Raw genomic sequence first — 27587 nt, forward strand, 5'->3', positions numbered from 1 at the left:
CCATCAATGATAGACTGAATAAAGAACATGTGGTACATATACACCATGGAATACTATGCAGCCCTAAAAAAGAATGAGATCATGTCCTTTGCAGGGACATGGATGAAGCTGGAGGCTATTACCCTTAGCAAACTAACACAGGAACAGAAAACCAAATACTACGTGTTCTCACTTATAAGTGGGAGCTAAATGATGAGAACAGATGGACACATAGAGGGGAACAACACAAAATGGGGCCTGTCAGAGAGTGGAAGGAGGGAGAAGATCAGGAAAAATAACTAATGGGTGCTAGGTTTAATAGCTGAATGATGAAATAATCTGTACAACAAAGCCCCATGACAGAAGTTCATCTATGTATCAAACCTGCACATATATCCCTGAACTTAAAAGTTAAAAAAGAGGAGGAGGGGGAGGGGGAGGAAAGAAGGAAAGAAGAAGAAACAGGCCCTGGGCCACATTTGACCTGTGGGCCATGGTTTGCCAACCCCTGTTCTAGAGCATCTGCTTTAACCACCATAGCCAGGAGGGGGTGGCCAGACAGGGAAAAATTCCACCTTGCTGTCCCCATGTCAGCACCACGAATGCCAGGCATGTTGCAGCAATGGTTTAGAGGCAGGCAAGTCCTGTGCTCTTCAAATAGCTAGAATGTCCCAGCTGTGTTTTTGTCCCTGCTTTCCGAAATGGGTATTAGACAGGACAATAAGACTGATTTTTTTGCATGTTTTTAATCCCTGTGTCCCTATCTCCTGGCATTTGTCACACTGAGCATTTGAGGCCCAGGTGAAGAAGCTGTGTATTCTGTGCCACTTTTCTCCTCTAAGACTCCAGGAAACAACTGCTTTGCTGTTCCTTCTTGCTGAGAGACATATATCATAAGCCTGTTTGGGGAGAAAAAAAGAGGTCAAAAGGGTAATAACTAGAGTTGGGGTCTTCATTTCCTCATTGTTCTCAGTCAATAGAGAGATAATTATTTAACATTTATTATGGAACATAAGGGAGCCCATTTGGTAGGCAGGTAATAGGTTAGAGCTTAGAGATGATAAAGACCTAACATAAGAGAGGTTGACAATGGGATGACTTTAAGGAAATAACAGGGCTTGGCTGCAGGATAGGAAGCATGGACAGAAACCTATTGTGAGAAAGCCAGCCTGGGTGACTGAGAGGATGATGATGCCACTAAATAATAGAAAACAGCAGGAAAATCTGGAGGGGGAGATGTCAAAGTCTGTACTGGATGAGTTAAGTTTGAGGCTATGTTCACATGCAATTTGACATAGAGGTTCAGAACTAATGAAAATGGCAGACTAAAGTGTTCTGAATTTAGTCCCAGGACAACTTGGACCTGTTGGAAAAATTTGTGCCGAGGTGTCTCTTCACAAAAGCTCTGTTTAGAAAAATTACTTTGGAGGAGGAAGAGGCCTTGTATATTGAGATGCACCGTTTCCTGGCTATGATATGATGGGAGCTGCAAGCTAAGTTCATGGCAGTAAGAAAGGAAAATGACAGAGAGATCCAAAAGATACTTTGCAGTGAGAATTGCATAAACTTGGGATTAAAATTGAATATGTATTTCTTTAAACACACTATTTTCCCCAATATTTTATTTTGAAAAATTCTAAATGGACCATTGGAAAAAAATAGTACAATAAATGCCCATATTCTCTTCACATAAACTTACCACTAATTAACATTTTTGCCATATTTACTTGCTTTCTCTCTCTTTAAAGGAAAAAGATTTTCATCTATATAACCACATTGTAATGATCACTTTAGGACATTTAATAAAGGCATCACAGTCTTATCTAATATATAACCCATGTTCAAATGTCTGTGATTTATCCTAACAATGTATTTTATGTTTTTTTTTTTTTGATATTCAATCTATGGTCAGGTATTGCATTTAGTTTATCATGTCTTTTCAATCTTCTTTAATTTTGAACAGTTTCTCTGCTCTGTTGGTCTTTTATGACAGCTACCTTTTGAAGAGTCTAGACCAGTTCCTTTGAAGAATGCCTGATGATTAGGATCTGTCTGAATGCTTCTTCACGACGAAATTCAGGTTAGCATTTTTGGTGGGCATAACATATAGGTGGGGCTGCATCTGAATAACAGCACCACAGGATGAAGCAGGCAACGTCAATCTGTCCCATTGCTGTTGAAGTTAATTAAGTTCCATCATTTGGTTAAGTTGGTGTCTGCCAGAGTTTGACATTTCAAGGGTACTTTTCATTTTACCTGTTGGGTAACACTTTGAGACTATTCGAATGTCCGAATTTCTAAAATCCATTCCCATTCACTTAATGTTTTAGCATCCATTGATTATCCTTGTCTGAATCAATTATTACGTTGGTGGTTGAAAAACTGAGGTTTTCTAACTCTACAATTCTTTTACATTTGCTGGCTAACATTCTTCTGTGGAAAAGAACTTTTCTTCCCCCAGCTTTTGTTTTTTATTATAATTATGAACTCATGGATTTTTAAGGTTCAATATGTTTTAATCCATTACTATCATTTTTCTTTTTTTAAGAATTGAGGTATAATTTACATACAGTGCAGTGCCCCAATCTCACATATACTGTCAGCTGAGTTTGGATAAGCATATACACCCATAGGATTCACACGCTTTTCAAAATATAGAACATTTCCAAAACACAAAAAGTTTCCTCAAGTTCCTTCCTAGTTAATCCCTGTACTCATTCTGGGCAATCACTTTTTCATATTAATTTTAATGCCCCTTCCAAATTTGGTCAATAAGAGCCTCTTTATGCTGGCTTTGGGCTTTTTTGTTATGCTTCCATCTGTTTTTGAGCAGTGCTAGCTCTGCTGTACACCCGTCTTTTGACTTTACTTATGGTGTTTTTTTTGTTTTATATTGTTTTATTTTGTTTTGCTGTTTTAACGTTTATTTTAATGTAGTTAAATAATCTGGTTTGTTTTCATTGCACCTGGATCTTTAACCCTAGTTAGAAAGCGTTTCCTCACATGCAGTACCTATATGATTCCATCTTTTACATTTTTAAAAATATATTTGGAGTTTATTCTGCTGAATGATGTGAAGAAAGAAGCCACTTTTATCATCTCCTCAAAGATACTTCAGCTGTCTTAACGCCATTTCTTAAAAAGTTTGTCCTTTCCTCAATGATTTGAGATGCAAGCTTTATAATAGACTAAACTTCCATATGTATTTGGACTATTTCTGCACTTTCTCTTCCAGACCACTGGCCTGAATTTTCCTTTGTCTTATGTTAGAATCATAATCTTTCTTTCCTATTATTTCCATTTGCCTGATATAACTTGCCCATCCCTTTATTTTTAGCATTTTGAATCAGTTCACTTCAGATGTGTCTTTTGTGTTCTCCATACTTTTGGCTTTTGATCTTTGAGCCAACTTTCTTTTAATAGACAAGTACGTTTATGTTAATTAGCGTGATCAACGTTCTCTCCCAACTTTGTTATGTTCTTTTGTTGTATTTACTGTCAGTATTATGTTGTATTTCCTGTGCTTCTTTCTATTATCTGTTCTTTGCTTATTTTTCTTCTTGGTATTTCTTCATTCATTTAAGAATGTGTGTGGTTGTTCTAGTACATTCCACTTTCTATGGCACCTGCAGTCTCCTTTTCTCATATTTAGGCATCTACTATTTTGTTGTCAGGTTTAAATGTAGTCTTTGACTCATCTCTCCCGTCTATGTGACAGTCAATGAATTTATTCTACTTTTTTCTTTATTTTTCATTTTCTCACTTAATAAAAGAGCTGCATTATATCTACTTTTAAAGAACTTTTAGCATTTGTGTTATGACCTCTCACCCATGCCCCACCCTGGTTTGAGTATTAGAGCAACTAATGTATTTAGTTCTTGCTCTAAATTCTTTCCTTGATGTTTTCCAGACTCCTCTAACCAGAGGAAGCTTAATTTCTAGTTGATTCTTCAGAAGGGGATTCTGAGTACAGATTTCCCTTCATTCTTGCATGCTAAAAACTTTTCCTCTAGCCTTGATATTTAAAGGACAGCTTGATTGGATATAAAATCTTTTGCTTACACTTTTTTTGAATTTCTTGGAAATGCTGTTCAATCATTAGCAGAAGTTAAGAAGTCTGACTTCCAACCTTTTCTTCCAATATCAAGAGTAGAGAAAAAGTTTTAAGTTTGATCAAGATATATGCTTAATGTCTCAGACGTAAGCATTCCAGTCAATACTCTCAGGCACATCGTGGCTCTTTCAATATGTAGATTCACATCTTCTTTCATCTGGGGAAAGTTTTCTTTTAATGATAAGTTTAAATATTATTTCTATTCATTTTTTCTTCTTCACAGATTTCAATTATATCTATTGAATTATCTTTGCTGTCTTCTGTATTAATCATTTTCTGACATTTTTAAAGCACCTTCTTTACATCATTTTTGTTTTCTTGACTGTTTCATGGCTTTCATTACTGTCTCATTATATTTTTAGTTAAATATATTCTCCCTTGGGCACCTTATAATTTAGTTTTCATTCTAAGATGATTTTGTCTTTTTCCTCAATTTATTTCCTATGTTTAATTGACTCTTCTTTTCCATCTTTCTGGGAGTTTTTGTCCAGTTCTGTTCCTAGTATTTGAATTTCTAATTTGAGTTGTTTTTATACGTGCAAATATGTGATTAAAGGTGTTTAATCCTGGTTAAAGTGTTGTGTTACAGTTTTCTCCTGCTTCAGGTTGGATTTGGGGGAGAATTTTCACCAACTGAAATATTTTATATCTTGTTTTTTTTTTCTTTTTGTGGCAACTTTGTACAGATACTGTCTGTCCTTCTCACTTCATTTTCAAATATTTATTTTCCCAGACTGTTTTTTTTTTTTTTTTTTTTTTTGAGATAAGGTCTCACTCTGTTGCCCAGGCTGGGGTGCAGTGGAGCCATCTCAGCCTACTGCAACCTCTGCCTCCCGGGTTCAAGTGATTCTTGTGCTTCAGCCTACGAGTAGCTGGGATTACAGGCACATGCTGCTACACCTGGCTAATTTTGTATTTTTTAGTAGAGATGAGGTTTCGCCATGTTGGCCAGGCTGTTCTGGAGCTCCTGACTTCAGGTGATCTGCCCACCTTGGCCTCCCAAAGTGCTGGGACTACAGGTGTGAACCACTGTGCCTAGCCTATTTTCTCAGACTATTGGTGACAGTTGTATGTAGACAGGGATGTGGGAGGCTTACCATAATTTTTTTGGTTCGAGAATATCTTCTTATTGAAGTATGAAATGTGATTTCTTTACTACATGGTGCCTTTCACAGGAGACGAGTTAGAGTGCTTCCTGAGTTGGTGATTCTCTTTTGTTTCCATAGGGCCGTTAATTTTAATTTCCATTACCTGTTCCTTCTTTCCCTTTGCCACTCAGCCTCCAGATGATGCTTCTTTGAAGTTATCTTCTTCTCTCTCAGAAGCAGCCCCTTCTTAAGGTCACCATCTTTGGCTCTCTGAGCCTCCAAGCCTTTTCCAATAGATTCTTTAGTAGCCAGAGCTCTGATCTACCAAGGCCCTGGCATAGTCTCATCTTCTTCTGACTCTGGGTGGTATTTTTTTCTAATTCGCTCTACCCTCCCAGGTCCTTGCTTCCTTCTCCTCTCTGGTATATTTTCCCAATGGCTCTGACGGTTTGGTTTACTTCCAAAACTTGTGCATTTTGGAGTATTCTTGGCTTCCTATCCATGCTACAGTCTTGGGTTATGACTGGTTTTATTAGGTCTTGTGTTAATTTTTAGGCCTTTTTTGGGAGGATATATGAATTGATTTGGATTCAATTAGCTATTTTTATTCTACTGGAAGTTGGAGCCCTCATAAGGTTTGAAATTTGAAATACATGTTAGAGATTACTTAGTTCAAACCCCTCTATTCACAAGTGAGATACTTAGTTCCAGTAAAAGCAAACAATTTGCCCAGCATTGTACAGGGGCAGACTCAAGACTACCACTCTGTTCCCTCTCTGTCCCGTAACAAATAAAATACACTTTCAAAATGCAGCTAAATTGCAGTATGGGGAGAAATCCCCAAAGTCAGAAGTCTCAAGGGTTTCTATACATTTGTTTAGTTAGTATCCTGGCAAGCTACAGAGAATAGAAATTGTTCTCCTGAGTTGCTTGGAATTCTAATAGATGCCCAAGGAAATATCTCTGGTCCTACTGAATTTTCAAGTCCTGGAGGAAATTGCCTCCATATTCTTATCTCTGATGGTGCAAGCTCCTAGGGTTAGAGGAAGCGTAGAGGCTCTTAGGCATCTGATCTAAGCTGGAGGTGTGCTTGCATATGGGGAAGTAGGAAAGAAGAAGAAATAAGAACACATAATTTTCTCTTCTCTTCTCCCCCAGAATTCTTAGAGATTATTTTATCATCATTTTCAGTTGATTCTTATCTATCTGGCAAAGAAACTATAAGGAAAAACTATGATGAATCAAGGCCCAAAACACTGGCTAAGGCTAACTTACTCAGTCAGCAATACTAATGGTGGACCTACAGTGTGCTAGACTGCTGAACTTTGGGAGAAACAGTGAGTTACAAAGCAAAATTTTTGCCCACAAAGAGTCCACTGTCTCAGGGAATGAGTTTGCCTGCATTATACAAGCAACGTGGTAAGTGCTATATGATGTAAATACAACTAACAAAGGGAGCACAGAGGTGGAAACAATGACTCTGCCTTGGAGAGCAGAAGTCTTTGCTAATGAGGTGGCATTTGAGTTGACGTTTAAAGAATGAATAGGGGTTTGCTAGGCAGAAAATGCAGAAAAGGCTATTTCATATTTAGTAAACTGGAAGCAGATGGGGAATGGTTAGAAGATTAGGCATGGCTCTGTACCAGAGACTAGAACTTAAACGTCCTAGGATATCTTGAACTTTAAGTGAAAAGCAATAAGAAGTGGCAAAGGGTCTTAAGTAGGTCAGTGATGTCATGCATTTTGTGTTTTAGAATGTTGGTTGGGTTGGGAGGGGCACGCCTGGAAGCAGAGAGATGAATTAGGAAGCTGTAGTCATACAAATGAAGGAAGGCCTGTACCTTGATGACCTCCTAATGATGGAGGTCATTGCCTTGATGACCTCCTAATCTCTGTGTTCACTCTTATGTACACCCACTGCCTGTTGGAAGTCTATCAGATACCTCAAATTCAACTTGTCCAAACCAAAACTCAACATGTCCTTCCTTGCTCCTTAACATGCATTTCCTATTTCACATTTTGAGCTCTATAAACTCAGCCAGATGCCAAGGGTCAGCTTCTCCTTCATTCCATACATCCAACAGTCACCAACCCTTAAACAATTCAAATTCTTAAATATCCTCTCTCTTCATCCCAATTGCCACTGCCTTGGTGAGGATATGAAGAGCATAATACAGAGTAAAACACTATGTGAGGAGTCAATGGATTAGAGGTCTTCATGAGGTTATAGAGATTCTGGAATGGTAGTCCTAGAGTGTGAAACATAGGAGATTATGGCCAGCCAGTGTGATGCTTGGAGCTGAGATTTCAAAAGTCGTACAGTTTTTGTTGATGCTAATGTCTTGGTGTGGCCATGTGAATGAGGGCTGGGTTTGGCGGGGGGGAACATTATTGTCAGAGACAAGGAGATTAAGAAACTGAGAGGTCGTGGTATTGAATGGATCATAAAGAAATGATTCAATTTGTTTATTTTCTATTTCATCCTTCAATCATGTGTGTTTTACTTCTGTTCCCCTTTCCTTATCTTGAAAGAGTCGAGCCCTAGTACTCCAGAATGTGCATGCATTGGTATGTGTTAGGAATATGTGTGTGTTTGTGTGAGCCTGGAAGTGGGGGTGATGGATGGTGGTGGAGTGTGGGTTGAGTGGGCAGGAGGCACAGGAGAACTTAGGGAGAGGTTAAAGTGGGAAGAGTATCAGGCAGCATTACAAGTTGCCTGGAGATGGGGAAATAACACATGGAAAAAATAATAAAATGTTAACAAGGACACTCATCTAGTTCACAACGTGGTCTGCTGTGGAAGTAATTATTGAAACTGTGAATGCTGATGAAATTTTTGAATTAGAGCACAGATAGAAATGAAAGGACTGAGCACTGAGGTCTAAACCTTGAGAAACTCCCACATTTAGGGGTGAGGAACAGGAAGAGCAGTATTGGCCAAAGATGATGAAGGAGAACCAGGACCTTGTTTCCGACGTTAGTGGAGGAGGAAAAAAAAAAAAAAGCAAGAAGCACCGGTAGTGTTGACAGCACTAAAGGATGCCGAGGGACCTTGGGACTTGGTGCCTGGATGCCTGGGGTGGCTTGAGCAGGAACCACTGTAGCAGAATGGAGCTTGGCAGTGGAGATTCAGGCATTGGGTGGGTGGAGCAGACACATGGCCAGTAATTGTACCCAAAGGGTTGAGGAACACATCTGTGCAAAACGGGAGAAATGAGGTGATGCTAAAGAAACATACTTATCAAATGAAGGAGGTTTTGTTGTTGCTGCTTTTTTTAGTTGTTTACATGGAATCTAAGAAAACCTGTGTGTATTTGTGTTTCATTCTCTCTGGGTGAGGAGAGGAGAAGCTCAGGAAAGGTGTGTTTTGCAGATAGGAGGGAAGCTCAAAGTGTTCCCCCACAAGGTCCTCCATATCCTTGTTAATGAAGGATGTGAAAACACGGGGAGTTTAACCTGCTCTCACTGGCCCAGACTTTCAAGGGCTATTACTTGGAAAGAAACAAACTGCAGCTTTCTTTTTCTTTTTTTTTTTTTTTTTGAGACGGAGTCTCGCTCTGTCGCCCAGGCCGGAGTGCAGTGGCGCAATCTCGGCTCACTGCAAGCTCCGCCTCCCGGGTTCACGCCATTCTCCTGCCTGAGCCTCTCCTAGTAGCTGGGACTACTGGCGCCCGCCACCACACCCGCTAATTTTTTGTATTTTTTAGTAGAGACGGGGTTTCACCGTGGTCTCGATCTCCTGACCTCGTGATCCGCCCGCCTCGGCCTCCCAAAGTGCTGGGATTACAAGCGTGAGCCACTGCGCCCGGCCCAAACTCCAGCTTTCTAAGATCAGCTGCTGCGTTCTCATCCTTTTGGCACTGGGTAATTTCGAGTTTTGGCACCTTAAGGGCAATGAAATTCAAGTTCCACCTTCTCTGCCAGCCCTGGAGGGTGATGCTGCTGTCTCTCTCTCTCTCCTCCACATGAGTCCTTAAATCGTCTATCCCAGCGTTTCCAGATTATGATCAGCTTTTCATTGACAGACCGCGCTGAGTGTTGGCTCATTCATGGGGTAGATGGTTGTTTCCTGTTCTCCAGCCATGACAAATCGCTGACTGTTGGCATCACTGATGAAATAAGTAAGGCCTCTGCCACCCTAGCTTCTATTACTTTTTCATATGAGTTACTTTAATAGAAAGACTTAAATGCTTCTTTCTATTGCTTTGCCTCAGCACTTCTGGGGTCATAAATTCTTCTCCCTCTTGTCTGCTATTACTGGCATATCAATCCTTTCTAGTTCTGTAAGCACTAAAATTGAAAGAAAACAAGGTTGTGGCTTTATGCATTTTTAATTTAATGAAATCCAAGCTTTGAAGTTGAGGGAAACAATGCTTGCGGCAGAGCGATGTGGCCACCAGGAAAGTCTTCGGAGAGGCTGGATCAATGGACGCTTTGCAGGCAATTCTAGTCTCTGCTCTTAATCTTTGGGGAGCTCCCACCTGACTTAGTGTGTGCTTCTCCTGAATTCTAGTCGGACTGTAAGTCTTCCTTACTCACCCCTCTTCTTCCATCCCCCCTCCAGAACATATAGAACCTGGCTGGGATGGGCCAGTCTGCGTTCTCAGCCTTGGAGCAGAATCCATGCATCATTTGGTTCATTTCCAGGGCTCCAGGATGAAGTGTTTATCTGGCTGGATGACAAGAAAAGGAAAAAAGTGTCTCTGTTCTTAAAAATCTCTCTTTAAGGTAATTCCCTTTAGCACTTAGTTCCAGGGTCTCCAAAGGCTGATAGTCAAGGAGTCCTTTCTCACCTCCAGCTCACATTCCATCCTTTGGAGAAAGAGCCTCCCTCGAGATGGAAAAAGTGCAAGTTGGCATAAGGCCCAAGAAAGAATGAAATAAAATGTCCCTCTAGGCATGGCCCAGAGGCATGATTAACATGACTGCTCATCAGCATAAAATATATTCAATTATGAGGGATTAAGAGGCTTGGGAAAGCAAAACGCTAAAGCAGATGAAATATGAGCATATTAGTGGAAAAGAGTACCCCAGGACAGCACAGGCTGAGGCTGCCTCCAGGTGGAAGTGCCTGTCAGAGATGCTGGAGGTGCACAGCTCTATACTCTATGAGGGGGGACTGCTTCCCGCTTGGGGTCCTAAAGTCCTTCTATGCCCTGAGGAGGGTATGGGGCTGGAGAGGCACCCTCTGCCTAACCTGGGCCCATTCACCCTGACAAAAGAAAGTGCTTTGCAAGATCTTTAGTTTTCCTTGTAACAGTGGTTGTTGAATTAAACCATACAAATGTGGGCTGACCATGGAGATACCTGCAAAGGGAGACTACCTGGATAATTCTCTAAGATTCTCTTCTGTGGATTTAGGCAGTTTAGGCAGCGAGGGGAGTGGGTGAAGAATGCGGTGCTTGCGTGGAGCAGACTGGGGCAGGGCCTTGGGCAGGTAAAAGCCCATTAGGCAAAAGACAGAGAATCAGAAGAATGGCAAGAGCATCCTTTGGGATAGAAAGGTGACCCTAGAATCAGGGCCAGAAGGCCTATCTGCCTGGAGTAGATCAGCAACCAATGAATTAGCTGAACAAGTATTTGGGGGCACCTTCTATTTTCTTTACACTGTAATTCATCATGTATTTAGCAATGCAGAAAAGCACTGGGTTGAACCCAGAGCTATTGGGGGGAGCATGGGAATTGAGAGAGGACTTGTACTAAAGAAGCAGCAATGGAGAGAGACTCAAGGCAAGGAACAGTTCTTAGGTGATATACCATGGTGGACTTCCAAGAAGTAGAATGAGATACTCCAAAACCAGAGCAAATTGTTGGAGAACAGTGTTGTGATTGAGAGTGACCTTTAGGGTTAGGAGGAACTGGGTTTGAATGCTGATTCTTACCCTCACTAGCTGTGTGATTTGAATGAGTTACTTAGCCTTCCTCTAGCTCCTTGTCTTCATCTGTGAAATGGGAATCACAATGGCATCCCTCTCCTGAAGTTGCTGTGAGAGTGATGTTTAGAAAGGCGTGTGAAGCTCCTAAGACAGTGGCTGTCACTGAGTAAGCACTCAGTACATTTTTATTAGTATTATCATCATCATCGTCATAGATGGAACTGAGAAGCATGAGTGGAAAATAAGAGAAATGGAGAGAGTCAGTGAGGTGACAGGAGCAGATGGCAAGGCTCTGACAATCTTTCAGCCACATTTGTCTAGCCTGGTGCTGTTTGCCTTAGACCAGGAATATAATGCTGCCCATGCAGCAGGGGTCTTCATGGCCACTGATGGCCAAGGTAGGGGAGCCAAACAAGAATGAAAATACAGGAATTCAGAAATGTCATCTGGTGTTTTGCCAGGTGCATTTGGGATGGGTTGAGTTGGATTCATGGACAATGAGTAGGGTATGTGATTAGGTGCAGACACAGTGGCTTAAGTAACACTGGGCTACCCATTACTTGTCACCATAGTGGCATGGAAGAGGTGAGCCCATTGACCTCTAATTGGCTTTTCTGTTCCCTAGATAGAAGCACTCTGTTTGGACTGGTGTACAGAGGAATAGTTTAAAGCAGCTTTGCAAACAAGGCTCAAATGTATCTACCTTCTTTTCTTACTTAAAAAGGGGTTTGAACACAAAATAAGAGTTACTCTCATTCACCCTAGAAGAATAGAAGGGTAGCTTTTCTTGCAAAGCTGGCCTGTCAATTTCTTTTAAACAAAAGCACTGTAAGAGTTATCACTTGTAAATCATTTTGTAATCTATTCGTCCATTCATTCATTTGACAACTGTGTACTGAGTTCCCTTTATATGAAAAGCACTGTGCTAGAACTTGGGAATAAGCAAAGAAGCCTTCAAGGAACTCATAAGAGAACAAATCAGGTTAACACACATCTGTCATCAAAAGAGGAGAGAGCAACAATAGAAGTAGGGGATGAACTGAGCCTCTTCTATTTCTGGGATGTGTGGTCAAAGTTCAGAGTACGGATGGTGAAAAAGTGTTGTAAGATGGAGCCAGGGAATGGACCTTCATTCTCTGTGAGATTTGGCATGGGATGGCCACCTCATGAATAATATATATCTTCCTCCAAGGTGTAGAATGAAAGTTACAGAGAGAGAGATCACTGGGGTAATAAACATACAGCGCCTCTCTTGGTCTCTAAGTCTCCAGATCATGTAAACCTCCAGCTCTGGGGCCAGAATTCAGAATAGTTACTTTCCATGTGTGTGTTACCTGGCTGGATGTAGCACCAGAACCAAGGAGGAGGGAAGACATGTCCCCAGTCCCATCTACCTCCTAAGTCACATTCACCTGCTCTAAGTCCCTCAGGATCTGGCTCCCTGGAGGCAGCACCTTCACTTGAAAACCAGGTGGCCCAATAAAACTGAAGGCAAACCTGAGAGCAGGGAGGTCTATCACAGGAGTTGGAAAAGGGCAGCAGGGGTGGAAATCTTTTCTATCCAGCAGAAGAGGAAATTACTCATTTCCTTTAAGGCTAAGTTACCCTGTGTTAGGGTGGACTGCAGAACAAACTAACATAGGTAACAATAAAGCCCAAGCTGGAAAGCTGGGATAGAAACTCTGCCCCCAACAGGGGTCTGTAAATAACTGTTGAATGGATGAATGAAACGCATATGTGCGTACCATATTCTTCCAGCCCAAGATTTGATTTGGTTTCCATGTCTAGAGGCCAGATGCCTACTGGGAGGTCTTCCAAATCACCAGTCTTGATTTTTTCTTAACTGCTCCCAGGGGATCCAGGGAGTGATTCTGGTATCTGGCACCAGCAGTATGGCACTGTGCCCCAAGAGCATCAATGCACTGCTCATATTGGCTTAGGTCCGTGCACCCGCTGAGCAGAGCCTACCACCCAGATGGTATAGACTCGGATTCCAGTTCACTTGGAATGGCCATGTCTTGCCAACTCCATCTCCAAGGGGACAGTCTGTACAGAACTCACATGCCAAAATACCCGGGAGTTTGCCAACCAAAAGGTGGTGAGTGGTCTTGTCCCATAAGCACCCCTTACAACAGGCAGCAGATGGGAAACTGGGGCAGGGGGTGGAGAACAGCTGGATGATATTTGCTGCGTAATAGCTCTTAAGGGATTTGAAAATCATTGTTTAATTTCCCTTCTCACCTTCTCATGTAAACAAGCGTCCTATATCAGGGGTGTGGAAATCAGAATTTTTGGTGGTTGATGCTCATCTTCACAGGCTCTGCAGCCACCTTCTTCCTGCCTGCCAATACACAAATACACACACATGCATGCACGTGGACAGACACAGACACGAGCGTGCACCGATGCACACTTATGCATTCACCTCCATCGACGGGGCCTTATTTCATTTATTGAGTATCTAAAGCCTTGCTAGGAGCCTAGGCTTCCTCTCTGAAGTCTCTTGTAAAAATTAAATCTGTCTCTTTGGGGCTGCAGCAGGAAAACGGAATTTGAGATACAGTAATTCTAGATATTTATATCCTCCCTTCATTTGCTCAGTTGGTCTTCTGCAGCTGTGGTTTGTTAGGGATTATCCCACCAAAAGGAATAACAGAAATACACATATTTAATAAGTTTTTTTTTTTTTTTTTGCTCCATTTCTGTTTCTGGTTCTAAATAGGCACTTGGAGGAAGGGAAGCTCTACCATAGGAGATCTCAGGGCAAGGAACAGTTGTCCAGCAGCACAGGGTTGGGGGTGGGAGGGGGGAGGGGAGGGAAGGCGCCTGCAAGGAGGGAGGAGGGAGGGAGACGGGAGCCTGGAAAAGCTGGAACTGGATCCTGGCCCCAATGTTCATACAGAGGAGAGGACAGTGGTTCTGCAAATGCCCCTTTACAGAAGAATTTAAAGCCCAATTCTGATTTCTTTAGCCCATGGTTTGAAGGCCAGGTGTTCTGTGGTCTGAGCAATCCATTACCTACCTTTCTGCATTACTTCTGGGTAGAGTTCATTTGGCCCCAAATAGAAGTTCCTGATCTTGGAGGACTCTCCCCCTCTCACTTTGACTTCATGGAGCCTTTCTTCCTAGGGGTGGAAGGGCTGGCTGGTAGATAGCTGGGCATGGGTTACCACACCTGCAGGCCCCAGGGGCCCACAAACACCCTTGGCCTCAATCCTAAATGACCTCTAGGTGCACAAATGCTCCAGGGCTACATTTCCATTGGCCTTTTGACTCCTATTAACAGTGTCCCGGGGACTTTTGCTGGGGGTGTTATATAAATGTTTTCTGAGTCTCATCTGCAATAATCCCTCAGTCCAGGCAAGGGTTTATTCTTTCTTCTCTGAGAAAACAGAGAGAGAAAAAGACAAGACTTTTCTTCTCTTTAAAAGCTGTGCCCTTTCTGTTGAGAGCTTCTCACTTCAGCACTCCGCAATGTGGTGAATCTCCCCAGGCTAACTCCTCCTATGATGGGAGCTCAGCATAAAAATTACAGCTGCCTCAGAGGCCACCTGACCCTGATGCATCAATCCCTGGAGTGAGGCCAAATCACCACTTAAAATGACAATTCTGTACAAAGTGGCACAATGACATGTTAAAAATATATAGATGAATGTAGATGTAATATGAAAATATGTATTTTTCCTGCTCTCCCCATCAGAAGCAGGCATGTTAAAGGTATTAATCGGCATTCCTCTCCAGAGGGATCCTTTAGTTATGTGCTTTGGAAGCCAGACAGGAAGCGTGAATCATGCAGCAATGCAAAATTAATCCAGACAAAATGAAAAACGAAATGATGCAGCCAAGGTATCTGGGATGGAGGGGCCAGGAGGGTGAGAAGTCCTACCCTGTCTTCCCTGGCTCCCTGCGGGAGAGGAAAGGCTTTATTTGTAGGGGGTGGTTGCTGAGGGACCCGGGACCTCCCCAAAGCAGGACGAGTTGATATGTTCTCTCATTACCGAGGAGTAGAATACGTGGGGAGGGAAGGTCTGTGCAATGGCCCAGGCTTCCAAACGGCTGGCCCTGACTTTGAGGGCACCTGGAAACTGGTTGAAAGCTTGGCAGGTATACCCGGAAGACACAGATGTGGTTCCTGTCCTCCCACCCCCACAGTGCTGGCTCCAGACATGTGCAGAGTTGGAGGTGACCCAGACCGTGCATGCACCTGTCCCCAGCAGATACTACTCCTATTGTAGGGAGTGGAAATTTCCCAGACTAGATTCCTTCTTCAGAGGTGGGAAACACAGAAACAACTTTTTCTTTGTATCCAGATTTTTTTTATTTTTAAAAAAGACAAGGGCTGTCTCTGTTGTCCAAGCTAGAGTGCAGTGGTATGATCACAGTTCAATGTAGCTTTGAACTCCTGGGCTCAGAGGATCCTTCCATCTCAGCCTCTGAAGTAGCTGGGACTACAGGTACTTGCCACCACACCTGGATAATTTAAAAAATGTGTTTTTTTTTTTTTTTTTTTTTTTTTTTTTTTTTTTTTGTAGGGAAGGGGGTCAGGCTCTGTTGCCCAGGCTGGTCTTGTACTCCTGGCCTTAAATGATCCTCCCGCCTTGGCCTCCCAAAGCACTGGGATTATAGGTGTGAGCCACTGGGCCCAGCTTATTTGCAGATTTTAATTTCCTAGAAGCCTACCCATGGGTAATTCCTGAGTGTTTTTCTCAAATAACCCCTCAGTTCAGACAGGAGAGATAATCTTTTGTTCCTTCCTGTTTAAGGACAGAAAATGACTTTTCTTCTCTTAAAGTATCTTTCCATTGCAGGCAACTTGCTCTGGGTGTTTGTAGTGAGATGTGAAATCTCTGGTCCTGACAGACTCCATGGATCACATTTCTGGAGTGAGAGAGTAATTAGGTAGCAAGCTTTAGTGTTTTTCAGCCCCTTCTGGGTTTATTGGCAATCACACTGTAGTTTTCTCTTTCTCTCTCAGCTTTAGTATTTGCTACTCTGTCTATATCCTTTTTACTTTTGTTTTAGTTTTTGGAGTTCTAATGTCTGTCTTTTTGAAAACTTTTAAATTCAGACATAACCTGCACAGAGGAAACTGTACACTAATCTCACATATACAGCCTCAATGAGTGCTTCTATGGGAAGACGTCTGATAATCCCCTACCTAGGACACAGAAAGTCCTACTTAGGACACACAAAAAGGAGTGTACCTGAACAAGACCAGTACTGTTTATTCTGAGTCATCTGCTCTTTCTTGAGGCAAATGGGACACTCAGTCAGCCAGCTACCCTGTCAGAGGGAGGGTTGATGGGGCTGGGGGGCACCTACCTTCCCAAGCACAGTAGAGAGCTACAGAGCTTAAGTTCAACCCAGGTCAAGTTGAACAACACATCCAGCCTCCTGGGAGGGCTTCCTCTTGTCCGTTTCTCAGTCCCTTTTACTCCACTCCCCAGGCCCAAGCCCATCACTCACATCTATCATGGTAGTGAGATTTTTTTTTTTTTTTCTGCGTTTCATATGAATGGACTCATATAGTATAAATTCTTGTGTCTGGCTTTTGTTCATTCAACACTGTGTTTTTAAGGTTCATCCATGCTCTTGTGCGTGTCAGAAAGTTTTTTATCTTTAATGTTGTGTAGTACTCCATTATATGCATTTACAGAATTTATTTATTCTGTTGATTAACATTTGGGTTGTTTCTAGTTTGGGCTAATAAGAATAAAGCTGCCTTGAACATTTTTTTAGATTTTTAGTTGTTGTTGTTTTAGTGAACATATATTCTCATTTCTCTTGGGTACACCTAGAGTGGCATCACTGACTCATAGGCTTTGTGTGTGTCTAGCTTTGGTAGATCCTTCCAAATCATGTTCCAAAGTGACTACAACAATTGACACTCCTACCGACAGTCTATGAGTGTTCCACTAGCTCTATATCCTTTCCAACACTTGGCTCTGTCTCTCTTTCTATTTACAGTTGTTTATATAGGTAGTTGTGTGCTTGCTTGCTCGGGGCCCCTTACTCCTTAATCAAACCCTAAATTTCCCAAAGCATACTGTGCAGGGATTGGGGTAAACAACTTGGGCTGTACCAGTGTTAAAACCAAAAGTCCCAGGATTCCTGGGAATCCTCTTAGTCCTAGGCAAACTGGGATGGTTGGTCACCATAAGTGCAGTATAATGGAAAGGAAACATGCTTTGGCAAGAAACTATGCTGGTTTGAACGCTAGTTTATTCAATAACTAGTTCTCAGTTAACGGAAAAATCAGTGGATAGATGGGTAGACAGATGACAGAGCAAATGTAGTAATATGTTGATAGTAGAAACTAAATAATAGGTATATGATGTTAACTGCCAATTCTTCTCACTTTGCTGTATGTTTGGAAAAACTAGTAACAAAATGTTGAGGGAAAAACAAAATGGAAATAATGCTTGTTGTTTGTAAGGGCATCAGATCTCAGAACTCAGAAGTGACTTCTTTCCTGTTATGAAACAGCTGAAAAGAGCAAATGCTTTCATCATCCTGGTCTTCCAGTTCAGCTGCCCCACCTAGTTCCTCTATCTCTAAAAACCTTTCAGAAGAAGAGAGACAAAGGATCAAATAGCAAATAAGAGCAACTGGATAGAACTTGTCTTTAAATTCCAGCAGTCACATTGCTTTGCTCATAGTCTTCTTGTGAACAGATCAGGAAACTTGGTGTCACCCCTCTGCCCCCCGTGACCTGAGGCTGGTCACAGGTAGCATAGGCTGGGCTATTAACCATGACCTGATACCTTCTTGAGCCGTATTCTCCAGGCTCTCTAGATTCCAACTTTGCTGTCATCGCTTGCAAAGCTGACTTACTTTTATCCTCTTTCAAAGACATCTCTTGTTCCCATGGCAACTTACTGGGGGTCTTCTATCACCATGGGAACATGGCTGCTGGGTTTAAATACACCTTATAACCACAGCATTAAAAAATATGGGGAAAGAGGGAGACTGGTTGTCAAGGAAACAGGCTTCAGGTCTTCTCCACGAGAGATAGGCTGGAGAAAAGGAAGTGCTGTGGGGTGTTTGGAATCAACACCACACCCAATCCTGGTCCTGCTGGGACAGCCATTCCTTGTGCAGATTCCAGGGCGTAAGTGTGTGTGCAGAGATCTTTCTGTGTTGGCCATCTGAACAACCCTGTAGGAAAACACCTTGGGGATTTCAAGGGTCTCACAGGAAGCTCTCATATCGCAGCCTGAGGAATAGAAGCAGCAAGGTCTCTCTCTCTTGCACACACACATACACACACTGGGCAGGTCACTGTGGGGCATCTTTCATATTATTAAGAGGGCAGCAATTTTGTGGTGAGCAGCCCAGGAAAACTAAACCGAAAGAGCAAAGATCAAAAGGACTTAAGAGGGGCTTAAGTAATGGGAAATATGAATTCTACCTAGGACACAGAAAAAGGAGTGTACCTGAACAAGACCAGTACTGTTTATTCTGAGTCAAATGCTCTTTCCTGAGGCAAATGGGACACTTAGCTACCCTGTCAGAGGGAGGGTTGATGGGGCTGGGGGGCACCTACCTTCCCAAGCACAGTGGAGAGTTGCAGAGCAAAGGAAGGCACTTGACACCTCCCCAGTGGAGGGAAAAAAAAGCCATGGAAGAGGCATGGTGAATTCCTAGATCCTAGGCTTCCAACGACATCCAGTACTGTGCACAGTGACACCAAATCAATGTCACTGCTCTGGGAGATTCAAAGAAACAAAGCAAATACCACCTAATTCAACTCTGTATCATTCCTACCCAAGTGTCCAGGTCCTTATGCACATCTGGGAATTGTATCTCTAGCAGGCTTAGTCCAAGGGAGAAATATGAACAAACATATCTAGGCCTGGCTGACAGCTTTCTCCCTTTTCAGCGGTTTGCAGAATCCTGGGTCCTCAGACTCTCGTGTGGTTGCTCAGAGCCACCCATGGTGACATCCTGCCCAGCTTGACCCTCTTCTCAGCCCATTCCCACAACCCCTGACCTCTCACCACATCAAAGTTTACCTTTTTTCCCCATAGGCATGGAGTAGGGGAATAAGAAAGAAGAAAGACAATGCTCTTAGAAAATTCTGGGTTTGAATTGCAGCCTCACCACTTTTCAGATCCATGACCTTAAAGGAACCTCTTACTTAAGTTTCTATTTCTACAACAAATTCATAAAATAATTTTAAGGATTAAATGAGATAATGAACATAAAAATGCACCATAAACTATGGATGCTATACACCGATGAGGATTGACTACTACACCTCTGGGGAGCACTTCTCCATTCCAATGGTGGGCGTTAGAGTACAGAAGTGATTATGAGGGGCGCCAGTCCAGGTCTTGCTCAGAGCCAGGGATGTGGACATTTCCTGTTGTGAGCCGATGTGCACAGGGTCTCTATTCTGCCTCCTGGATGCCCCTCAGAGCCAGGCACTGTGCTAGGTTCATAATCGGTTCCACAGTGGCTGCTGATGAACACAGGCATGGTGCTATTGATGAAGAGTTTTGGTGCCCTTCACATCGCTCCACACAGGTGGGAGCGTGTGTCCACCATACCCACAGGGCAGGCAAGACCTCTCCAGCAGTGAGAGCCAAAGAGCCCAGGTACAGAGCCAGTGGAAGCAACCATGTGGGGCAGAGGCAGGGCAGGAAGGCTAGGCATTGCGATTTTCCTCCAGGACTGCCATGATTCACAGTCTGGCTGCCCGGAGGGGACCTCTCTGTAGCTCTCGACTCCATTATCTTCAGCTCACTCCCCACCCCTGGCCACTGCCCCATTTTCTTCTCTTAACACTTGTCCACTTGGCAGGCCACCCTGGTAATAGCTCCAGGAAAGACAGATTATCAATCCCTCTCCAGAAAGGACCAATTACTCATGGCCTCACCTAGAGTTTTATGGGGGGGGGCGGGGGGGAAGGCAAGACGAGCACCATTTCCTGCTACCTCTGGGAGGTGAAGCCTGAGAGCAGAACCTAGGCCTGGGGTGGGCTAGACAAGAGCCAGGGAGGAGGTCGATGGAATGGCAATGAGGCGGAAAGCGGATGCAGAATCCCGGCAACAGGATGCAGGGATGAGATCAGGAAAGAGCCCAGTGCAGGGCTCCCCCAAACCAGCCTGTGTGCACCGCCAGGGACACGAGGCACTGTGCCTGGGGCAAGGCCACAAGGCAGACATAAACTCTGCCCTCCAGTAGATACACCAAAGCATCATTTTTATAGTAAAATGAAGGATATATTTTGATGCAAAGTGCAAATTTTCCATGAATTTTTAAGAAAACCATTGAGACTTTAGATGTTTTTCTTGGTACTTACCCCCAACCCCCAGTCGTGTCCTTAGAGCCCTGGGGGTTATTTGTTCTTTTCTGCCGTTGATGTGTTTCATTCACTCATCCATATGTCCATTCATTCATTCAACAAGTTATATTAAGTGACAACTCTGTGCTAAGCACAAGAAATGAAGTAGGTAGCAAAATACACATGAATCTTGACTTTATGGCGCTTATACCATTGGGGAAAGCTTTGAAAGCCTAATGAGCCAAATTTCTCTTTTTTGTGTTTGAAGAAGGAATGAGCCTCCTGTCACCAAAACTGCGCAGGCAGAGGTTAGATAAGCAACAGTTGCTTGTTGAATGAATGTATGAATGACAAATGGTTTTCTGCTTCAGATAAGAAGGCAAACAGGCTGACTTCTTACATGCTTTCTAACCCATGACTCTGCCTTCTCTCCCGTGGAATGGTTTCTGAAGCCCCTTTCTACTTACGTCTTTTAGAGTCTCATGCCTTGATCCCTCCCCAGTTAAACTCAGCTTCCTCCTGCAATCTGGGCAGTCCAGGGTCTCGGAGTCTTTCTGTCATGTTTGTCTCCTTTGGCCAGTCAGGCAGTGGAATCTATATGAGCAAAGCATTTAAGAAAAATAAAATCAATTGTCTATTGATAGGGGCTGGAGAAAAAAGGGAGAAATGAAATATTTCTTTCCTCATCCTGTTTTGGCCACCAAATGGATTTGCTTCGAACATGGTAGGAGGCCCAGCAAAGGCAGGGTGGTTCCTATTTCAAGAGGTATAGAACCCTAGCTCAGAAATACAGCCACCAAAATGGCCCAACTCAGAAATAAGAAGGAGAGGCAGGTGTAGTCCTACACACTCTTCCCTCCAGCCACGATCACAGTTACCATCTCCATGGACGCAGGAGGGGACAAGAAGGAAGTCCCTGGCCATCTTAGAAATTGGGTTGAGCTTTGGGTGGAAGGTTCTGAATGGCCTAGGCTCCTGTGGTATGACCATTCCCACTGACTCCCTTGGAGGTAGGTGTGTGTGTGTGTGTGTGTGTGTGTTGCATATGCTAATGTGGTGTGTCGCTTTCAGAGCTCCTGTCAAATGCAATTTAGCCATGTTTTCATACATCCACATTTAACCCTTACAACAACTCATTCAGGGTAAGTGACATCATTTGCATTTGAGAGACACTGAAGCTGCATTTCGAGGCTGGGCATGGTGGCTCATGCCTGTAATCCCAGCACTCTGGGAGGCTGAGGCGGGCGGATCACCTGAGGTCAGGAGTTCGAGACTACCCTGGCCAACATGGTGAAACCCTGTCTTTACTAAAAATACAAAAATTAGCCAGGTGTGGTGGCGTGTGCCTATAATCCTAGCTACTCAGGAGGCTGAGGTAGGAGGATCCCTTGAATCCAGAAGGCGGAGGTTGAAGTGAGCCATGAGCTGAGATCAGGCCACTGCACTGTAGCCTAGGAGACAGAGCAAGACTCTATCTCAAAAAAAAAAAAAAAAAGCCCTATTTTGGAGGGTAAAGAAAGTCTCTGACTCTATGTCACCTTGGGCACCATGATGCCTCTCCTTTTAGCTCCCACACAGTGTGGGCTTCAAAGACAACATTGCTTAAATGCCCAGCTCCCTCCAGGTGGGAGAAGTAACTTGCTCTAAAACGAAGGCCCATTTGCTGGAGTGGCTCAGGATCACACCCCACTGGGTGCAGCTGAAGGCCTTGAGTGCTCAAGAAACTGGTGCTTCTGGGAAAGGAGACCAAGCAGGTCCTATACTCCTAGAAGAGCTGCTGCACCTCAGGCAGTGTGCACCCACGTTGCTGAGCTACTTCAGTGCTCACCTTGGGCTAAAACCAGTTTCCCAGGCTGCTATGTGGACATCTCTGAGACTCTAAGTGACCGGGAAATTGCAGAGCTGGTTTCCAACCATGACTCAGCAGAGACACATCCTCTTCCCCATGGTCCAGCACCACTGGCATAGAAGCCCCACTCAGCACCGGGGAGGGAGTATTCCACTCTCTTTTCTGTCTAGGTAATTTATCACCCAGAAACAGGGTTATAGAGAGATGTTTGACTCTGAAATGACTCTTGTGGGGAACAGGAAGAATAAACCTGTCCCGTAAGTGCCATGTCTCTTTCTGGCTGCAGGGGAGGGACAGGAGGAGAGTAAGGTAGAAAAGAAGGTGGAGCAGGAAAGGCAGGAAAGGGAAGCTGGGTGAATGTGAGAAGTTCTGTGGAGAAAATGGTGGTATGTGGTTACTAGGTGAGGAGCTAGAGCCCTAGGCTGGGGTGTCAGGTTTCCCTCTGACCCGGAAGCAGAAGAGTCCTTAGACATTTCTGCTAGAATCCCTGCTGCTCAGTGATATGTGAGTTTCAGAAGCCCTGGCCCCACCCTGGGTGTATCAGCACCTCAGAGTTAGGGAACAAAGACCTCACAACACCAGGAACCATGGTACCTCTGTGGCTCTCGGGAGCTGAGGCTGGGGCAGAAATGGAGTGATGTTTGCCCTGGGCCCTGGATTAGCTCTGAGGCCAGGGTTGGGAAAGGGGAAGTGCAGCTCTCAGAACAAAATAAAACCAAAGCTTGTTCTCATGAGGAACAGGAAATTTAAGGGAATGAAGTGCTGTACTTAGGTTTCCAAGACCCAATGCTTGCTTCACTTTCCCTCAAGTCTATTTCCACCCAATTCTATTGAAGAGGATGCTCTGTCATTCTGCTGCCTTTCACAGTGAGGAGAATCACTCCATTCCTACTGATTGAGTAACCTGCTTCCTTTTTTCTTCATTTCCAATGATACAGACAGGACCTGGACTAGGTCAGATGAGTGAGGCACTTGCCTCTGGCACAAAAGGGGGCACCAAATGCCTCAGTAAACAAGGTAAATGATATTTTAATACAACATTTAGAAAACAAAAAATCAATGCAAAAAATCCTTGATGTACAAAATATTCAAAATTTCAATCAAGACTGGATTGTTACTAATTTCTCCATTTGTCTCAGGCTCCAGTATTGCTGGGCACTGCACAGTGCTGGATACAGATATCATTCAGTGTGCCTGCAGGGTGGCGGGAGGGAGTCCAGCAGAAACAAGACGGATGTGCCCCCTTTATGCGTTGGAAATTGAGCTTCCAATCTAGTGGACAAGGGAAACAGTGGAACAAATGGGTCAACCATCAAAAGTTGACAATTGTGATTGGCTTGACAAACAGCATTTTGTGGTGGATGGTTTGGATAGGATAGTTAGAGGAGCTTACCTGGGAATGTGATGTTTCTGCTACAATTTGAGGGATAAAAAGGAGCCAGCTGTTATAGGTTGAATTATGTTCACGCAAAATTTGTGTCTTGAAGCCCTAACTTCCATGATCTCAGAGTGTGACCTTATTTGAAAATAAAGTCATTGCAGCTGTAATTAATTAAGATGAGGTCATACTGGAGTAGAGTGGGCCCCTAATTCAATATAATGGGTGTCTTTATAAAACAGGGAAATTTGGACACAGCCACCCACGTGCACACAGCGATAACACAGGCAAAGACGTCAAGATGAAGGCAAAGATTGGGGTGATGCTGCTATATGCCAAGGAACACCAAAGATGGCCAGCAAACACCCAGCAGCTAGGGGAGAGGCCTGAAGCAGATTCTCTTTCAGCCCTCAGAAAGAACCAACTCTGCCAGCACCTTGATCTTGGACGTCCAGCCTCCCGAATTGAGACAATAAATTTCTTTTGTTTAAGCCCCCAGTTTGTGGTAATTCATTAAGGCAGCTCTAGCAAACTAATACACAGGCCATGCAAGGACAGACATCCACGGGGCATGACCAGTAAGAAAAGTCCCCGAGGGGAGTAAGGGATCAGACTGTTTGGGGAACTGGAAGACGGTAAATGTGTCCATAGCACAAAGAGTGAGGTCATGAGGTGAGCAGGAGCCAGTTCATCTAGGAGGACACTCTGGAGTAATGGATTTTACTCCAAGTACAAGGAGACCTTGCTACTTTCCTACGACCCCTTGACTTCACAGCAATTTCACTGAACCCAAGATATTTCCAACCCCACTGAGCTAAAACTTGCTGTATCTGTGAGTGAGCCTAGGGGTGGAGTGGGGCATAAAAAGCAGAAAAGATGTCAAGATTTAATGAACACCATCTAAGTCCCCAGTGGACAATTCTGGATGTCCTGGGTTTTTGTTTTGTAAGGCCAGCCTCTGCCAATTTAGTAGCTTAATAACCACTATGAAAGATCAGGACATTGAGCCACCAAAGTCGTCCAAATGAAGATTTCAGATGAGGATCTGGAAGTGAGGGTGGGGAACCAGGAAGCAGAGAAGAAGACTGACATTGTGAAGCCCTCCGATAGAAAGTGGATGTGAGGACAAAAGAAGTACTGAAACTCAGAAGGACTGGACCTCTTTCTCCTTGTAAGTCAAGCTGAACGTGCAAAGAGGAGCTGACAGGAGAGTTTGTCCTGCTGGCATCAGCCTCCAGGGAAGTCCCCCAGCTTCCTGGATGCCTCCACTCTTGCTGTTGCCTGCTTGGACCCCATGGCCCCATCCTCAACAGCAGCTCCTAGGGCTTGTCTGGAGGCCCTGGATCGAAGGTACTTCCCAGCCTGAGCCCCTGTAGAGGTGGCAGCTGTATTCTTTAGATACAAGAACAGCATAGTTTTCAAGCGTGTGTATAAAGGTGTCTTCTTCCTCTGGGCAAATCAGTCCCAGGGGCAAGAGCCACCAGTGTCAACTTAGCAATCTTTGTCAGTGGCAAGGAGGTGACACTAATGTGAACCACAATTTTCATAGCCAACTTAAGCTTATTTTCTTACCTTGTCTTTTCTTAGAACTGCATCACTTCTTACACAGGTTCTTTTTTTTATCATTTTTAAAACCATGGAGGCCTGGAAATGAACCGAGAGTGACTATTCATGCCTGAGCTAATCTCTCTTCCCCCAGGGATACTGCTGGAAGATGGACAGTGAATGGTCAGAATTCAGAAGTTCCAGGTCAGAGGTTGACTCAGCCACCCCTGGGCTGATGGAACCATCAGAAGGATCCTCTTATTCAGTCCCCAAACTGGGCCCTGTGGAGCAGCATCCCAGACAGCAGGAATCGGACGTGCAATTACTCCTTGGGACTCAGGGAGGAGTTTTAACAAGAACACTGCACATCTTCAGAGCAGGGGGTCTTCTCTGTCTCTATAATCAAACAAAAATTTTTTTTGACTATTCTATAACACACTGCTGCCTGGGATCCTAGAACTGTTGCGTTTTTGATCTTCCTCTTCGCAGCATGGACAGCGGATCCCCTTGATCTGCAAGCCCTGCCCTGCCTCTCTCTGCACGCTGGAGGTTCAGGGAGACTACACCCTTGGGGGGCACTGGGAGCTGCTGGAGATGTGCACATCGAGCAGTGGAGAGCAGTCGTCTCTTCTGATCTCCATGCGGGGGAACTGGTGAGAGTTGCTGTAGGACCTCTGGTGAAATTACCTCGGCTACTGACTAGTAAAGAGATGAGAAAGGAGAGGTACTACAGATTTTCTTTAAGAAATAAATATTGTCTCCTCTTTTTCTCTTTTCTCCAGTAAACTGCCCAAATTTGGAAGTATCACGTGTAATTTATTGTCCCACTTTAAATGTTTCTTGTAACCATGAATTACTATTCTTGGATCAGATTCCATTATAATAAACTCCCACTTGGACTCCAGATTCTTTTAGAACAGTGGAATTTTGCTTGAACTAATGCATTGTTATAAATCACATTTTCTGACCCCAGCGTGGAGTTCACACTTGGTTTTCAACTCCACAACTGACCAAAAATGGGATCTTAAGCAAGTCATCTCAACTCTTTAGCCCTCAGTTTCGTTTACCATGAATTAGGAACATTAGATATAGCTGATCTAATTCCTCATAGGTTTGTTGGGAACCAATAAGATTATTTTGTAAAGTGTACTGGAAATCATAAAACCCCATTGAAATGTTAGCTTCTTGTCTGTTGACAGAACATCAATCACATTTGAGGAAGGTATTTTGAGCTCCTTGCTTATGTGGTGGTGATTTGAAATCCCATCTGCTTTGGATATTTCATATTCCTCTTTGCAGCATTGGATATGCCTGCAACACTCCTGTAACCTTGCATTTCCTTACCTGTCCAACAGGGAAACTAGTACTGGCCTGCCTGCCTTCAACTTTTGGATCATTTTACTTTTACTTTACCTCAGGACATGTAGGACTTAGATAGTGTTGGTGGACATCTGATTTATTGATGCTGAGCAAAGAGGGGCACTCACGCAATACATGCAGTGCCAAGTGAGATGTTGAGGGAAGCTCAGCTTTTTTAGAAAGCTTCCCCATGCACAGCTGTGATCCAGGTGCATCAGAAGATGGTGAGAGCTCACAAGAAGGGAAGATGAGACTGCTAAGGCTGAACTGGAGGCAAGGATTGTATCAGTAGACTCCTTCCTCTTCCTTTCATGATACGATCCAGCTGTGGTTGAATATATGTGTCCTTTGAAAATTTATATGCTGAAACCTCATCACCAAGGTGATGGTATTAGGAGGTGGTTAAAACCTAATCAACAAGGCGATGGTGTTAGGAGGCAGGGCCTCTTGGAGGTGGTTCAGTCATTAGGGCTCTAACCTTGTGAGTGGAATTCATGCCCTTATAAAAGGGCTGTAGGAAACCGGTCTTTTTTTCCTTCCAGCTTCCACTATCTTGGAAGCAGAAAGCAGCCCTCACCAGACATCGAATGTTGCAGCACCTTTATCTTGGATTTCCTCGCCTCCAAAACTATAAGGAAATATCAGGTCTCAGATGTTTTGTTATAAAATCAGAAATGGACTGAGCCATAGGTCAACACTTATCATGGAATGTGTTGTTTAGTGATGATAAGGCTGAGAGAAGCCTTAGAAATGAAATGGAGGAGAAAATTTAACATATAGCTCTAGGTAAAACATACTTTTGACATAGGTTGGAGACACCAGAACCTATTCCTACAATACCAGTGCATCAGTCAGTGCCATGAATGTTTAAGTTAAATGTTTCACCCTCATGCACTGCTAGTGGGAGTGCACACTTGTGGAGCCACTCTGGAGAGTAGGCATGCATGACTTCATTGAATTAAGTCTATGTATATCCTCTGACCCAGTCATTCGAGTGCTGGGGAGACAATGGACAGGGGGCATGTAAAAACATGCTCACAATAGAGCTATTTGTTAGTTAAGTTGGAGTTAAATGCAATTTGGGCATCTATTCCTGGGAGAAGAAAAAGT

General features: G+C 43.6%; 1 long non-coding RNA gene across 1 annotated transcript in view; it reads left to right on the forward strand.

The window, feature by feature from the left end:
* LOC134736250 (uncharacterized) overlaps positions 1-25921 on the forward strand; it is a 144823-nt gene extending 118902 nt beyond the window's left edge. The window contains exons 2-3 of the long non-coding RNA XR_010120149.1: positions 1973-2059; positions 23816-25921. This is a non-coding gene — a long non-coding RNA (uncharacterized lncRNA). The remainder of the gene's footprint in view (positions 1-1972; positions 2060-23815) is intronic.
* The last annotated feature ends 1666 nt before the right edge of the window (positions 25922-27587 follow it).

This window comes from Symphalangus syndactylus, chromosome 3 (assembly GCF_028878055.3).
Source record: "Symphalangus syndactylus isolate Jambi chromosome 3, NHGRI_mSymSyn1-v2.1_pri, whole genome shotgun sequence".
In the NCBI taxonomy this organism is placed as follows: Eukaryota; Metazoa; Chordata; class Mammalia; order Primates; family Hylobatidae; genus Symphalangus; species Symphalangus syndactylus.